Source organism: Alligator mississippiensis, chromosome 1, assembly GCF_030867095.1.
Source record: "Alligator mississippiensis isolate rAllMis1 chromosome 1, rAllMis1, whole genome shotgun sequence".
Taxonomy (NCBI): domain Eukaryota; kingdom Metazoa; phylum Chordata; order Crocodylia; family Alligatoridae; genus Alligator; species Alligator mississippiensis.
In genome coordinates, this window is record NC_081824.1 from 2504056 (window position 1) to 2521007 (window position 16952).

General features: G+C 51.9%; 2 protein-coding genes and 3 non-coding genes across 5 annotated transcripts in view; 1 reads left to right on the top strand and 4 right to left on the bottom strand.

The window, feature by feature from the left end:
* Positions 1 to 16952, bottom strand: part of LOC102566400 (zinc finger protein 493) — a 185284-nt gene that overhangs the window by 108983 nt on the left and 59349 nt on the right. The gene's annotated exons all lie outside the window — the stretch shown is intronic.
* LOC102576684 (zinc finger protein 724) overlaps positions 1 to 16952 on the top strand; it is an 89624-nt gene that overhangs the window by 59160 nt on the left and 13512 nt on the right. The window lies entirely within an intron of this gene.
* On the bottom strand, positions 5073 to 5143 carry TRNAG-CCC (transfer RNA glycine (anticodon CCC)). The gene has a single exon. It is a non-coding gene; the product is annotated as a tRNA-Gly (tRNA).
* Positions 5293 to 5363, bottom strand: TRNAG-CCC (transfer RNA glycine (anticodon CCC)). The gene has a single exon. It is a non-coding gene; the product is annotated as a tRNA-Gly (tRNA).
* Positions 5873 to 5944, bottom strand: TRNAQ-CUG (transfer RNA glutamine (anticodon CUG)). Its single transcript has one exon. It is a non-coding gene; the product is annotated as a tRNA-Gln (tRNA).

The window sequence follows — 16952 nt, forward strand, 5'->3', positions numbered from 1 at the left end:
TGGATCCAGTCTTCTATCTTTTATAGGTCTTTCTTTTTAGATGCAGGAGGTCCATAAGTTCCCTGCAGAGCCAAATGGGCTGCTGTGCCCTTTTGCTGCCTTTCCTCCAAGATGGCATAGACATTGCTTGTGCTTCCATGTTCGCTCCCTTGAGGAGCAACCACTCATCCTGAACTCCCCTCCCCTTTGGGTCATAGTCCCTTAAGGTCTAATAACAAGCCTCCTGAGCTTGTCAAAGTCAGCTTTCCTGAAGTCAAGGACTTCTGCATTGCTGACTGACTTGCCTGCTTTGCAGCAGATGGTGTAGGTGATCACCTCATGGTCACTGTCTCTCAGCTTGCCTTCAATAGTTAGGTTGCTGATTAAGTCATCCCCCATTGCCAGTACCAGGTTGAGCAGCACTTTGCCTCTCATCAGTCCATAGACTGCTTTAGTCAGATAGAGCTCATCCACGCAGATAAGGAAGCTTTGCGACTGTTCAGATTTGGTCAAGTGCTCTTCCCATGAGATGTCTGGGTAGATGAAGTCTCCCATGACAACCATCCATTGGGAGCATGCAGCCTCAGCCAGTTTTCTGGTAAATTCCTGGATGAGCTCTTGGTTAGGAGGTCCTGGTTAGGAGGTCTGTAGTAGACTCCTACCATTGTTGCCCCTGTGCCATGGTCACCATAGATTTTAACCCAGAGAGTCTCCAGCCACCAGGTTGGTCTGACAGGACCTGCCTCTAATGAACCCGTGTTGGTTGCCCCTAAGCATAATCTCCCCTGCTGGCCCCTTGTGGACATGCGCCAGGATAATTCTCTCAAAAAGCTTACCCAGGATCGAGGTAAAACTAACTGGCCTATAGTTTCCTGGGTCCCCCTTCCTCCCTTTTTTGAAAATGGGAACTACATTGGCCCTTTTCCAGTCCTCTGGCACCACACCAGAGCACCACAGATATATATATATATATTTTGTACATTTTTATATTTTTGTGTGGTGCTTTCACCCTACCCTTGCTGGAGTCTCCCTCCTGGCCCCTCCTGCTTGCTTGCATGTGCGAATGCTGACGCAAACACTGGCCTGCCCTTACAGAGCACGTGTGATAGCCAGAACCAGAGGGATTAATAAGCAATAAATATGTGCTTCTTGGAAGCATTTGGTATTTTGCCTAAACAGGTTATATTAGTTCAAATAATCTTGTAAGTTTGTAAACTGCAACTGTAACTTGCCTGTCATAAGTTTAACCACAATGATAAATTAACTGTTCGTGGAACTGACTGGAGCTCCATAGCTAAAGCTGTAGCTGTAAAATTAGGAGACCCAACGGTTTTTGCTCAGGGTTCAGCCTTAGCGATAAAAACTGGATCTAACTGCTTGGCACACCCAACACATTCCAAGAAAAAATATCTCAAGAAAGCATATTCAAATAAAGCCTAAAAGGGGTTGGAGTTTAGGTGGAGCAATGTCAATCTCAAACCTAAAGGTGCTGCATCATAATTTGCTTATTGGATAAACCCGAGTCTGGGTAGTAACCTTTTATGATAATTTTTAACACCATTCAATCCCATAGGGTAACAGCTATAGGGCAACATTGTGAGTGGCTCTGAGGCCAGCATATTAGCATAAAACTAGGTATAAAAAGCACGTGCATCAGGTAACAAGCAGGAAAGAGGGAACAGAACAGTCATTTCTGTTCCACACCCGGAACCCAGACTCCTGGTGTGAGTGAGGATCAGATCCTGATCAAGGGACTTTCCCCGGTAATCCCTCTGACAGCATTGAATGGGGATGCCTGACTTCACTGGAATCACTTGGCGCGCACCTGGCATTGAGGGACTATCAATAAGTTGCCAACCCATGTCTGTCTATCTGTTGTTTTGAACAGCCCAGTGGCTAATACCCTCGCAGTGCCCAGTAGGCCTGTGACAGAATTGATCTATCTATCTGTTGTTATTATCTGTTGTTATTATTTACTATTAGCTCTTTTATACTGCCTTATCTGCTTATCACATTTAACTTTCCGTTAACTGTTGTGTGTGTGTAAGCTATAATAAATTTGCCTTTATTTCACTTCCAACTTTGCCTCCTCGATCTGAAACTGAGTCAAACAGCCCAGCTGGCCTGTGATAAAATTGATACGCTCACAGTGCCCAGCTGGCCTGTGACAAGCATGCCTGCTTGCACACTCAGGAGTGCGGTGCAGCTCAGGAGCACAGCTCCCTACCAGCTCAACTAAAAGGGATCCGAGGGGCTTCCCCTCCAGATCCAGCTCAGCTGTGTTGGCTCCCTCTGCCCCACTTACCTTTGGGGGATCAGCTGTTGCTGCCCCTGATCCTGGCTCCACTGTTGCGTCTGCCTTTGCCTCCACCTCGGGTCAGGTAAGGGGGCACACGTGTGTGTAGGGACACATGTGTGTCCAGTTCCCTCCTCTCCTCTCTGCTCCTGGCTCCCGAGTGCCGGGGGCTATGTCAAACCGCAGCTTTTAAAGGCTGCTACCTTTCCTATGGGTTGGGATGGACATCCCTTGTGCTGCTAGGATTGCTCCCTTAAGGAATGACCATTCATCATGAACTCCCCTCCCTGTCAAGCCATGGCCTCTCAGGGCCTTGACAACAAGCCTCCTGAGCTTCTCAAAGTTGGCTTTCCTGAAGTCAACGACTTCTGCATTGCTGACTGACTTGCCAGCTTTGTGATGGATAGTAAAAATGATCAGCTCTTGGTCGCTGTCTCCCAGCTTCCCTTCAGTTCTTAGGTCACTGACTAGATCATCCCCTTTGGCCAGGACCAGGTCCAGCAGTGCCTTACCTCTTCATAGAATCATAGAAGTCGGGTTGGAAGGGACCTTGTAGATCTTCAAGTCCGACCCCCTGCCCTGGGCAGGAGGAAAACTGGGCTCAAGTGACCCCACCCAGGTAGACATCAAGCCTCTTCTTAAAGACCCCCAGGGTAGGAGCCGGCACCACTTCCCTTGGAAGTCGGTTCCAGATCCTAGCCGCCCTAACTGTGAAGTAGTTCCTATGGATGTCTAATCTAAACTTACTCTCCAACAACTTGTGGCCGTTACTCCTTGTTATCCCGGGGGACGCTAGGGGAAACAAGGTCTCCCCCAAACCCTTCTGGTCCCCCCTAGTGAGTTTATAGACAGCCACCAGGTCCCCCCTCAGCCTTCTCTTGTGAAGGCTGAACAGGTTCAGGTCCCATAGCCTCTCCTCGTAGGGCCTGCCCTGCTGTCCCCTGACCATGCGAGTGGCCCTCCTCTGGACCCTCTCCATGCTGTCCACATCCCTCCTGAAGTGCGGTGCCCAGAACTGGACACAGTACTCCAGTACTCTTGTTGGCCCATAAACTTCTTGAGATAGCTAGAGCTCATCTGCACATGTGAGGAAGCTTTGCGATGGATCTGATTTGGCTAAGTGTTCTTCCCATGAGATGTTTGGGTAGCTGAAGTCTCCCATGACAACCATGCACCAAGAACATGCAGCTTCAGCTAGTTCCCTGGCAAAATCATGGTCAAACTCTTCTTCCTGATTAGGAGGTCTGTAGTAGGCTCCTAACATTCTATCCGCTTCCCCTTGTATTCTAAGCCAGAGGGTCTCCGGTTGTCTTCCTTGGGTGCCAATCTCAGCTTGTTGGGATGTATAGCTCTTCTTGGCATAGGGAGCTAAACCCTTGCCCCTTTTTCCAGCATGATCTCTCCTGTACAGGGTATAGCCATCTACACCCGTGGTCCAGCCATAGGAGGAGTCCCATCAGCTCTCTGTTATCCCTATGAGGTCATAGTCATTTTTGTTTAGCAGAACAACCAGTTCTTTCTGTTTATTCCCAAAGCTCCTGGAATTAGCGTACAGGCAAGTAAGTGTGCCGTTGAAGGCCATAGGCTTGCTTGCACTCAAGGAGGAGCTCTGTTTCTGACCTTGGGTAGGAGAGGGTTCTCTTGAGCATTCTAACCTGTTGACTTTGTGGTTGATGCTTGGTGGGTTAGGTTGGGTGGTTACCCACCCATCGCCTGGTAAGCCTTGTTTAAAGCCTGGCCAAGGAGGTCAGCCATTCTGGCTGAGAAGAGCTTCTCAATTTCTTGCAGCTCCTGCCTGGCTCAGACTCTAATGTGTCTGAGGTGAGGTGTTCAAGGTGAAGCTGGGCAGGCACATTGTCAAGCTCATCTGAGCCCAATAACTTCCTGCCTGTGCCAGGGGACTGGACATGATGATCTGGAAGGTCACTTCTGGGCCTTTGACCCCCACATCATACACAGAGACAAAAGTCCCTCCCCACCATACACACACAAACATGCCCACCACACACACCCTCTGGAGGGCCATGAGATTTTTTTTTTTAATGATGTCACACACTATTAGTGCTGCTAGTTGTGTATACACTTACACATGATTCATAAGTTGGAGTACTGCATCCAGTTCTGGGCGCCACACTTGAAGAGGGATGTGGCTAGCAGGGAGAGGGTCCAGAGGAGGCCCACTCACATGGTCAGGGGGCAGCAGGGCAGACCCTACGAAGAGAGGCTAAAGGGCCTGAATCTATTCAAGCTCCACAAGAGAAGGATAAGAGGGGATCTGGTGGCCATCTATAAACTCACTGGGGGGACCAGCGGGAATTGGGGGAGTCTCTGCTCCCTCGCGTACCATCCAGGGTTACTAGGAATAACAGCCACAAATACAGAGAAGGTTCAGGCTGGACATCAGGAGGCGTTACTTTACAGTCACGGCTGCCAGGCTCTGGAACGGGCTCCCAAGGGAGGTGGTGCTCTCTCCTACTTCGGGGGTCTTCAAGAGGAGGCTGGTCAGATATTTGGCTGAGGTGTTATGAACCCAGCACTCATTCCTTCCTGGGGCAGGGGGGTTGGATCTGATGATCTGTTTAGATCCCTTCCGACCCTAAGCACTATGATACTATGATAAGATAAATCCAGAAGTTTTAAAAAGGAATCAATAATGTCAAAGTTTTCTGAGGTCTTTGTATCAGAAGATCTGTTTTATTTTTTTTCAGTCAAGAAATCAGTGAAAGTTACCAACAAACATCTCTGTTAATGACTGGATTAGGTTGTTAAGGCATGCAAAGAAATCACAAGGCACTGCTGCACTGGCTGGGAATTGAACCCAGGTCTCCTGCATGGGAGGCAGGAATTCTACCATTGAACCACCAATGCCTGATATAGTGTACTGCTTTATTCTGCCTTTTCTGAGATCTTTATTTTTTTTTTAAGTCAAGAAATCAGTGCAAGTTACCAACAGCAAGTATCTGTGTCAAGAACAGTATTAGGATGTTATGTCATAGAAAGCATTGACTAGGAGCTTCTGCATTGGCTGGGAATTGAACCCAGGTCTCCTGCATGGGAGGCAGGAATTCTACCATTGAACCACCAATGCTTGATGCTATGAGACCTTTGTCCAATTCCTGAAAAAGAAAAGAGAAAGCTGACCCTTCCTTCCAGTCTGATGAACTCCAAGGAGGAACAAGTGCAAAGTGCAAAGTTTTGGGTGATCTCCACTCTCGTGATCCAAAGCTGATCAAGCATCACTGGCCACAACTGAAAGAAACAGCCTGCAGTAGAAAAAAGAGGAAACGCTATAACCGTGGGGACGTGATTGGGCTACCTTTTGTGTGTTTGTTTCTTTATCTTGGCTTCCACAAGGACCCCAAATCCCTTCCTGAGCTCCTGCTTTCCATGTGACTCCCTCCTTCCTGGGATGGGTGCAGTGATTAAAAGCATCTGGGAATGTGGATGCCCTATGGGCTGGATGGACATAGCAGATGCAGGCCATAGGCTGTGTTTTGCACACCCCTGCAAATGTGTGGAAGAGTAAAGAAAAGGGAGATCAGTAGAGAGCCAAGCCACCTCTTTGAAAGAGCTGACAGTGCAAGAAGGACAAGCCACAAGTCCTGCCGAGACTTGAACTCGGATTACTGGATTCAGAGTCCAGGGTGCTGGCCATTACACCACAGAACCAATGCATACCACCCTTCTTGACTGTGTGGAGAAGCCTTTCCAGAGGCCACCTGCCAGGGCAGCCAGTCCCCAAGACTCCCTGAGTGTCCGTGGGGAAGAGCTCCTCAGGCTGGTGAGGCAGTCTGAACAAATCCACTCCTCTGACCGGGCAAGGCTTCAGAGAGTCCTCTAGCTATCTGCAGAAGGGGAGGAAAGGGGACGTACAGAGGTGCTTCCTTTGCCCTTAAGCAATAAAACCCCAGCCTTTGTGGGTGGTTTAGGTTTGAAGAAAGTTGTACTTCACGAATTTGTTCTGGGTTTGACTCCTACCCCATGCTGGTTCTCTCCCTCTGTCTATTCTCTGGCACCTTCCTCCTGTTCTTAGCTTTCCTTCCGTGCAGGTCATGAATTCCTCAGAAACCACCCATCCTGCTTAGATGCAGGAGTAAAGGAGGTAGATGTTATTTACTTGGATTTTAAAAAGGCTTTCAACACAGTGTCACACCCAATTCTTACAAGCAAACTGAGTAGCTGTGAGGTGCATGTTATCGCAGTCAGGTGGCTGGAAAACTGGCTTACGAGACACACCCAGAGTGGTGGTGGATGGGTCGGTTTCTACCTGAAGAGATGTGGGCAGTGGTGTTCCCCAGGGCTCTGTCCTTGGCCAAGTACTGCCCAATATCTTCATCAGTGATCTGAATGAGGGTGTGGAAAGCACTCTGTCCAAATTCGCAGACGACACCAAACTATGGGGTACAGTAAACACACTGGAGGGCAGGGAGCAAATCCAGGTGGATTTGGATAGACTGGGGAAGTAGCAGATCAGAATAGGATGCAATGCAACAAGGATAAGTGCAAAGTGCTGCACCTGGGGAGAAATAATCTCCAATACACCTACAGACTGGGAAGCACCACTCTGAGTACCCGGCAGCGGAAAGGGATCTTGGAGACTTGATCAAAGCAAAAATAAACATGAGTCGCCAATGTGCCGAGGTAATACGTAAGGCTAACCGCACTCTTTCTTGCATTAGTAGGTGCATCACGAGCAGGTCTATGGAGGAGATGCTTCCCATCTATGTGGCCTTGGTAAGACCACAGCTGGAGTGCTGCATCTAGTTTTGGGTGCTGCACTTCAAGAGGGATGTGGATAACCTGGAGAGGGTTCAGAGGAGGGCTACTTGTATGGTTGAGGGCCTGCAGGTAAGATCCTATGAAAACAGACTGAGGACCTGACTCTCTTCAGCCTCCGCAAAAGAAGGCTGAGAGGTGATCTTGTGGCTGTCCACAAGCTCACTGGGGGGCCAGCAGGGAATAGGGGATACTCTGTTTACCAAGGCCCCCCTGGGGTTACCAGAAATAATGGCCACAAACAGAAGGAGAGTAGATTTGGATTGGACATCAGGAAGAAATTCTTTACAGTGAGGGTTGCCAAAATATGGATGAGCTTCCAAGGGAGGTGGTGCTTTCCCCTACCTTGGAGGTGTTCAAAAGAAGATCAGACAAGCACCTGGCTAGGGTTACTTGACCCCAGTGCTCTTTCCTGCCCAGAGCAGGGGGTCAGACTCAATGAGCTAATAGGTCCCTTCTGATCCTAGAAATCTATGACATCAGACAACTTTTTAACACCACCTACTACAAAGAACTACAAGAAGATCCTACTCCCTTTTTCACCTTGAAACTCAAATCTACCACCAAATCACTTCCATCAGAACTACAAGAAAAACATACAGACCGTGATCCCCCGACTACCCAACCCAGGGACTTTTTACATGCTCCCTAAAATCCACACACAAGCGAACCCTGGCAGACCTATCAAATCCAACCAGGGAACCCTAACTTGGGGGTCGGACTCGATGAGGGGGTCAGTCTTGATGATCTGTTGAGGTCCCTTCCGACCCTAACATCTATGAATCTATGAAATATCAGGTTTCATCGAAGCAATCCTAAAACTGCTTGTCACCCAAAGAGCGAGTTTTGTCCAAGATACTACAGACTTTCTGTGAAAACTTAAAAACATGGACCACCTTTCCCAACAACACCCTCCTAGCCACCATGGATGTTACCAGCCTATATACCAACATCCCACACCAGCACGGCATACAAGCCTGCCTTACATACCTATAAGAGCAAGATGACAACTCAGAGTACAGACCCAAAGATATTACTGACTTTATACACTTCATTGTCACACTTCACTTTCAGGAACCAACACTTCTCCCAGACCATGGGCACAGCTCTGGGCACCAAAAAGGCTCCAAAGTATGCCAACCTTCTTATTAGTCACCTGGAAGAAGAATTCCTCAAGGACTGCACCACGAAACCCTTGCTGTACTTAAGATATATCAATGACATCTTCAACATTTGGACTGAAAACCTGCAATCTCTGATGAGTCCCATCAGAAATTCAACAATTATCACCTATCTATCCAACTATCTCTTGAATATTCCAGGACCAACATCTTCTGTTTTAGACACAATGATCACTATCCAGAATGGTAAAATACAGACCACGATACACAAGAAACCCACAGACCAACATACATATCTGCACAGAACCAGCAATCACCCCAAACACACCAAGAAACTGTAGTGTACAGCCAAGCACTCCAATACCACTGAATTTGCACTGAGGAAAACACCTGCGGTTGCCACCTCACCAATCTCAAAAAGGCTTTCACTCAACAAGGACACTCCCCTGGAGGGAGGGATAGATTGCACAGTTGAAGGAGCTACCTGCATACCACATGAAGAATTGCTGCAGTACAGAAAGAAAACCCCACGAATCGCACACTGCTGGTTATGACACATCACCTCTCCCTGGAACCTATACGGAAACTCCTCAAACCATTGCAACCCATGCTAGAAGAAGACCCGATTCCTCAAGAGATCTTCCCAGAACCACCCACCTTAGCCTTCAAACACGCACCGAACCTCACTAACCTCATCACCAAGAGCAAATTTCCTATGGCCCAAAACACACCAGTGGATCCACCAAATGGATCCACTGACTTTCTGACTCATTACTCTTCACTTCTCAGGTGTTAATCATCTCTCCACATTTTAATGTTCTCATGTTCCACTCATCAAGGTGACCTTTCTGTGGATGATTGAGCTGGCTGGTAGTTGCTTCTGGTCTTTCATAGTATCATAGTATCATTTCCCCTCATATTTCACAGGCCTGAAGACTCTTAAACTCTTCTCAAAGGTAGAGCTTCACCCCTGGACAACCTAGAGTAGCAGAAGCTAGGTTTTCTGGTTTAGTTGAGCAGGAAAGGGAGGGTGAGTGCACAGACTATTGGCTGTCTCCCTGCCTTTTGTGGTCATTTGACTGGAAAAAAATTTTCTTCATCCTACAGGAAGGGAGCTATTATATCCTGGGGCATCTCATATGTGGGAAAGTATGGTAATCCATAATCCAGTGAGTCCTGCCCATGGCATCAGGAACTGCAGGCAGCAGCCATCCCTGACACAGGGCAAAGGTTATTTTGAACATTGTCTGAATCCACTGACAGGTGGAGAGGTTGATTTTCCCCTCGTGTATTTTGCTTGTGTCATGAATGGGGAGCTGGCCCTAGAGAAGGCAACGAGACTGAAGCCATCCTATGTTATGCTGGAGAACCCCAGCTTTTCATGCTTGGACTTTATTTTCACACACATATTGAGTTGTTTTGCAGTGCACTCCCATGTGCTGCTGTATCATGCTGTCGCGTGTGCCCCCATAGCCCTCCAGGATTACCCAATCCCCTGCGACGACTCTCTAGAAAAGATGAAGGAGAAGTCAAAGCAGCACATGCGTGGGGGAAGCAGAGACCGGGTCTGCCAGTGACTGAGGCACAGGGAAGGCGGGAGGTTTCAGGGTGAGGAAGGCAGCTGTGTTGGAGACACCTCCGCCCCAGTGATGACTGTGAAACTCAAACTAAGCTGGAACCTACTCATGAAAGTTAAAATACAAAATACTGGTGCTCATGGCATAGCGCAAGAGGATGTAAGTCCATGGCTAAACCATCGGAGAAGAAATAATGAGATATTGCTTCCAGCTTTTCTTATTATATGCATGATAACTTTAAGCAGGCTCCTAGGGTGCTTGTACATGTGACAGGAGTTTAGTCCCCTAAATTGAAATGATGGGGCCAACTCCTTCTCTCCATGGCAGCGGCACCCCACGGGGCACCTGGGTAGGTTGCTATTGGGTGAGTATTGCCTGCATGGCACTGCCACTGTGGAGGGAAGGACTGAGGCCCCTACAGCTCACCCTGCAGAAATGGAGACATGGGCAAGCTCTGCAAAAAAAACCCCAAACAAAATAAAACAAGAATCAGGCCCCTTGACACTTGTTTTCTGGTGGAGCCTGTCTGTGACAGCTGCCACCAGGCCACTCAGCCCCTGAGCTGAGGGGCCCCGCTCCTTCCCTCCATGTCAGTGGCACTCCCCAGGGCCACCTGGGTTGGGTGCTAGCTGCATGGGTGCTGCTGAGCTTGCAGACAGGACCCACTGGATCCAATTTTTCCTTGAGCCTGAACGCTTCCTGGGCTCTGGCCCCCACCCAGGCAGGCTCTCCATCACCAGAGAAGGGCTGTGGGCAGCCAAGGGGCCACTGGATCTGTGCAGAAACCCCCTTCATGCCACACGAAGACACGAGGTGGAGCGAGCCTGGTCACGGTGTGTGGGCAGCACCAAGCAACAGCTGACACTTTCTTTATTAATGACTTGGATGATGGGGACAAAACCAGCCTGTTCAAATTCGCTGATGACACCAAGATTTGGGGTGAGGTGGGCATGCTAGTAGGGAAGGACAGATTACAGCAGGACCTGGACAGGTTACAGGGGTGGACTAACGAAAATAGGATGGGTTTCAATACAGACAAGCGCAGGGTGCTGCACTTGGGCAGTAGAAACCAGCAACACACTTATAAACTGGAAAACTCCTTCCTCAAGAGCACAGGAGCAGAAAGAGATCTTGGAGTCATTATTGACTCCAAGATGAACATGGGCCGACAGTGCGAGGTCACGGAGAGTAGGGCTAACCGTACCTTGTTGTGCATCCACAGGTGCATCACAAGCAGGGCCAAGGAGGTGATCCTCCTTCTCTGTGTGACACTGGTCAGGCCGTAGCTGGAGTACTGCATCCACTTCTGGGCGCCGCACTTCAGGAGGGATGTGGACAGCATGGAGAGGGTCCAGAGGAGGGCCACCCGCATGATCGGGGGCAGCAGGGCAGGCCCTACGAGGAGAGGCTATGGGACCTGAACCTGTTCAGCCTTTGAAGAGAAGGCTATGGGGGCTATCAACAGCAAATAGGCAGAGCTCCTTTGTCCCCAGCACCACCTGGGGTGACAGGGACCAATGGTCATAAGCTGATGGAGAATAGGTTTAGGCTGGAGATCAGAAGGCAATATTTTACAGTTAGGGTGGCCAAAATCTGGAACCAACTTCCCAGGGAAGTGGTCCTCGCCCCTACCTTGGACAAATTCAAGAGGAGTTGGATGATCACCTGTCTGGGGTCTTGTGAACCCAGCATTCGTTCCTGCCTGTGGCAGGGGGTCAGGCGAGATGATCTGTTCAGGTCCCTCCTGACCCTAACTATTATGAAACTATGAAACTATGGGGGACCTGGTGGCCATCTAAAAACTCACCAGGGGGGACCAGCAGGGCTTGGGAGAGACCTTGTTTGGCCAAGCGCCCCCCAGGGTAACAAGGAATAACGGTCACAAGTTGCTAGAGAGTGGGTTTAGATTAGACATCCGAAGGCACTACTTCACTATCAGGGCGGCTAGGATCCAGAACCGACTTCCAAGAGAAGTGGTGTTGGCTCCTACCCCGGGGTCTTTAAGAGGAGGCTTGACGTCTGCCTGCCCAGGGTCATTAGAGCCTGGTTTTCTCTCGTGCCCAGGGCAGGGGGTCGGACTTGATGATCTACAAGGTCCCTTCCGACCTTACTTCTATGAATCTATGAATCTATGACAATGCCTTGCAACGCCTTTGAGTCCCAGAAGTAGAGACACCCGTCCAGATTCAAGATGGGAGCTTCTCCCTGCCCTCCGAGCTGCCTGTAGAGGGGAGCCACCTCATGCTCAGGAAAGCAGTTTGGGATGCTGCCAAGAGCCTGCGAGGGACAGGGCTGGCCAGGGATACGCTCGCAGGTGGGAGAGACCCTGTCCTGTGCGGCACTTTGTGCAGGTGCCCCGAAAGATGAACAAGTGCACCACGGCGGTCTGCAGCTTCCTGTCTCCGGCTTTCCTGGCTGCATCCCGCATCCTGGGAGAGACAGCGGGACTGTTCCCCTGTGCAGACACCCCCGGGGTGTAAAAGGACAACGCCTCCCACAACCCATTCCTGTCACCAAGCGCGGTGTGGAGCTGAGGAAGGCTCCTAGCTGACAACTCGGGTTGTGTCCCCGTCTTCCTCTGGAGAACGACCCTGCAGGGACGAAGTGGGGAGGCGAGTGGGAGCCTTGGGTGCCTTGCTCACTGGACCGCAGTGAATATTGCCCTGGCCGCTCGTGTCAAAGGTGCCAGTTTCACAAACACGGTTTTACGTGTTCTGTTTTCTTCTCCCCGTTTTACACCTCCTCCTGGCCTCTTTGGCCTTGCATTTCCCTGCTCGGCCTTGCTAGAGCTGTCGCACAAGTCAGCAAGGGAACGTGATGAACAGCACCTGCGCATCCTGGAGGGGAAAACAGCTCTGCCTCCCTGTGAGAAGGGGAGAGAGTGCCTTGTGGCAAAAACACAGGAGAGAAAGAGAAGGAAAAGGAAATGGGCTTCCTTGTCTGTGGATCAAACCCAGGCCACAGCAATGAGCACACCGCACCCTAACCATGGCTAGACCATCTGGGAAGGGCTGAGCCAAAGGGAGCTTGTCTGGGCTAAGGGCTGGAGCTGGTGGTGGTGAAGGTCAGGGGTCTGGGGCTGAACTTAAGGTCTCAAGATAGGGGCAGGGCTTGAAGCTGGACAAGAGGTGTGCCCCTTCCACTGCTAGACCACTAGACCCTGGGGAAGGGCAGGCCAGCACTTTGGCTGACCCAGTAGCGCTCTCTCTTGCCCTCGGCCACAGAGTTTCATAGTTTCATAGTTGGTAGGGTCAGAAGGGACCTAAGCATATCATCTAATCCAACCCTCTGCCTTCGGTAGGAAAGGATGCTGGGGTCAAATGACCCCGACTAGGTGTCTGTCTAGCCTCCTTTTGAAGACCCCCAGGGTAGGGGCAAGTACCACTTCTCTTGGAAGTTGGTTCCAGATCCTAGCCTCCCTGGCTGTGAAGTAGCGTCTCTTGATGTCTAGCCAAAATCTACTCTCAGTCAATTTATGGCCATTATTCCTTGTTAACCCTGGTAGTGCTTGGGGGAACAGGGACTCTTCCATTGCCTGCTGGTCCCCCTTCGCCAGTTTATAGATGGCCACCAGATCCCCTCTCAGCCTTCTCTTGTGGAGGCTGAACAGGTTCAGGTCCTGTCGCTTCTCCTCATAGGGCCTGCCCTGCTGCCCCCGATCACGTGGGTGGTCCTCCTCTGGACCCTCTCAATGTTGTCCACATCCCTCCTGAAGTGCGGCGCCCAGACCTGGACGCAGGACTCCACCTGCGGCCTGACCAGTGTCACGTAGAGGGGGAAGATCACCTCCTTGGACCTGCTTGTGATGCATCTGTGGATGCACAACAAGGTATGGTTGGCCTTCCTGACCGCGTCCCCACACTGTCGGCCCATGTTCATCTTGGAATCAATAATGACTCCAAGATCCTTTTCTGCCTCTGCACTGACGAGAAGGGAGTTCCCCAGCCTGTAGGTGTGCTGCTGGTTCTTCCTCCCCAGGTGCAGCACCTTGCACTTGTCAGTGTTGAAACCCATCCTGTTCTCAGCTGCCCACCTCTGTAACCTGTCCAGATATAGTTGCAGCCTATTCCTCCCTTCTAGCATGCCCACTTCTCCCCACATCTTAGTGCCATCTGCGAACTTGAACAGGGTGCTTTTCACCCGCTTGTCTAAGTCTCCAATGAAGATGTTGAACAGTGCGGGTCCGAGGACCAAGCCCTGGGGGACCCCACTGCCCACATTTCCCCAGGTCGAAAAAGACTCGTCCACCACCACTCTCTGGGTGCGGCCCTCCAAACAATTAGTGGCCCATCTGACTGTGTAGGAATCGACACCACAGACGCCTAATTTTTTAATGAGGATGGGGCAAGAGACAGTGTTGAAGGACTTCCTAAAATCCAGGAAGACTACATCCGCTGTGACACCTGCATCTAAGCCTTTTGTGACCTGGTCATAGAAGGCACCAGGTTGGTCTGACAGGACCTGCCGCTAATGAACCCGTGTTGGTTGCCCCTAAGCATGATCTCTCCTGCTGGTTCCTTGCAGATGTGCTCCTGGATAATTTTCTCAAAGAGCTTCCCCAGGACGAATGTAAGACTAACTGGCCTATAGTTTCCTGGGCCCTCTTTCCTCCCTTTTTTGAAAATGGGAACCACATTGGCCCTTTTCCAGTCCTCTGGCACCATGCCAGAGCACCACACATGCTTGTAAAGCCGTGCCAGGGGTCCCGCAATGACCTCTGCTAATTCCCTCAGCACTCTGGAGTGGAGGTGGTCAGGACCTGCTGATTTGAACACATCTAGTCCCTCCAGAAGTTCCCTAACTAGGTCCTCACTGACCCTGGGCATGGCTGCATGTCCCCTGGGTCTGTCTGGTATCCCAGTGGGGGGGCGGGGTGACCCAGTCCCTGCTCAAAAAAATGGAAGCAAAGAAGCTGTTAAACAGATTGGCTTTGTCGCCTGATGCTACCACCAGATTACCAAGCATGTCCTGCAGAGGCCCCACATTACCTTCTTTTTACCCACTATGTATTTAAAAAAGGATTTCTTGTTATCTTTGATCCAGGTAGCTAATCCCAGTTCCATCTCCGCCTTTGCCTTCCTAATAACCCCCCTGCAATCTCGAGCCAAGGAGGTGTAGTCCTCCTTGGTGATCGCCCCTCCCTTCCATTGGGTGTACACCTCCTTTTTGGCTTTGAGGCATTCGTGGATGCTTTTGGTGAGCCATGGGGGATTTTGAGCACTCTTGCCCCCTTTGATCTGCATGGGGATTGTCACGCTTTGGGCTTGGAGAATCGTCTCCTTCAGGAACGACCACTCTTCTTGGACTCCCAACTCCCCTCCCCTCCGGGACCTCAGTGCTTCCCCGAATAGTCTCCTTTTCCTTTGTGTTTGATGCCTGCTGGGAAGGAAAAGGCTCTGGGGTTCAGAGCAGAGACAATGGGGAATCCAACCCTGACTTGTGGCAATTAGGACAATTCAAGGCAAGACGAGGGCAGGGAGTGGTGCTCCGTAAGGGTGGCTGAGTGGTCCAAGGTGCGAGGGTCAGGGAAAGACCATTTCTCTGTCCAGGGTGTTCTGGTCTTCCTGGGGAGGTGTGGGTTCACTTTCCACTCCTGGCAGATGCTTTTGGCCAGCCACTCGCACTTCCGCACGACAGCCTCCTCCAGCAAGCTCACAGCACCAGCGCTCGGCTGCTCGCCCTCTGCCGGCTCGTGCCTCGAGAGGGGCAGCTGCACGTCCTCCAGGGGGTGTTGGCAGCAGGGTGCGGCTTCCCGGACAGACGCCTCTCCTGCTGGGGCCTCCCTGGGCTCGTGCTGGAGGTCTCGGTGCAGGGACTGCCTGCAGGCAAGTGCCAGAGCCCCGGCATTTCTGCCACCAGCCAAACCGTTCCCGAGTCTGAGCTACAGGAGTGCGCGCCCAGAGGGGAACAACGTGGGGGAGAGGGAACAAAGCGCCCAACTTTGGGGCTGTCTCGAAGGCAGCAAGGACTGGCAGCCCGGGGATGGCAAGAAAGCTGACCCTGCCTGTGCCCGGGAGACCTCTTGCCTTCCTGCTGCACAGGACAGCTGGGGAGTGCAGGGGTGAGGATCAAAACCTGCTTTGTCTAGCCAGGAAACACACCCAGGCCACAGCAGTGAAAGCACCACGTCCTGGCCATGAAACCACCAGGGCCTGCACCATGGGGCTCTGACCCCCCAGCTCTGCCCCTGTCCCACCCTGGCCACAGGCGCCGTCTCCCAGGAGCACAAGAATATCATCAAGGCAGGCCTGGGCGGTCTCCCAGCCCCCGGCCGCAGGGCCAGCAGGCTTGTCTTCTCACACCCCTGAACCTAGGGAAACATCGCCATGCCACGGATCGGAGTCCCACCGCACACCGGTCTGGTTGGGATGGGGGCACCTGGGGGGCTCCTTTGGCAGGGCTGGGGGCAGGGGCTTGGGGGCAGGCGTGAGGGGCACCATCAGGGCTGGGTGGGGGGCAGGGGCTGTGGGGCAGGAGCGCAGCACAGTGGCAGTGGCAGTGCCAGGGGCTGCGGGTCAGGAGTGAGGGGTGCCAGCATGGCCGGGGAGGGGGGCTGAGGGACTGTGAGTCAGGTGTAAGGGGCAGTGCAGGGCCAGGGGGCTGCGATTCAGGAGTGAGGGGTAACAGCAGGGATGGGGGCTGTGGGTTGGGACTGAGGGTCCCAGCATAGCCCAGGGAGGCAAAATACTGTGGGTCAGGAGTGAGGGTAGGGAGCTGTGGCTTGGGAGTGAGGGGCACAGGGCAGCGGGAGACTGTGGATCGGGGGGGCAGGGGAGTGAGCTGTGCCTGGGCTCAAGGAGGCCGTGGGCAGGGAGATCCCGCTGTGCCAAGCAGAGCCAGGAAACCCCATGGGGGTTGGGCCCTGGCGCTGTGACCACAAGAGGGGTGTTTATGACACCTGTGGGCTTAATGGTGTGGTTTGCACATGCACGTTCCCTGCCTCAGTTTCCCTTTCTTGTGCCCTCTGTCACCGGGGGAAAGCACGGGTTAAGGAAGCAGGAGGGGAGGGAAGGGGGCGGGTGGGGCACTCAGCCCCGGGGAAGGGCCATCAGGATGACAACGGGCTGGTTTGCACATGAAGGCGCAGCAGGGAGCAGCGAACAGGAGCCCAGCCCGGGAGAGCCCCGCTGTGTCCGGCACGCCCGGGGGCCGGGACTGGGACTGGGACTGGCCCCGGGCGGGCGGGCGGGCGAGCGAGGCGCC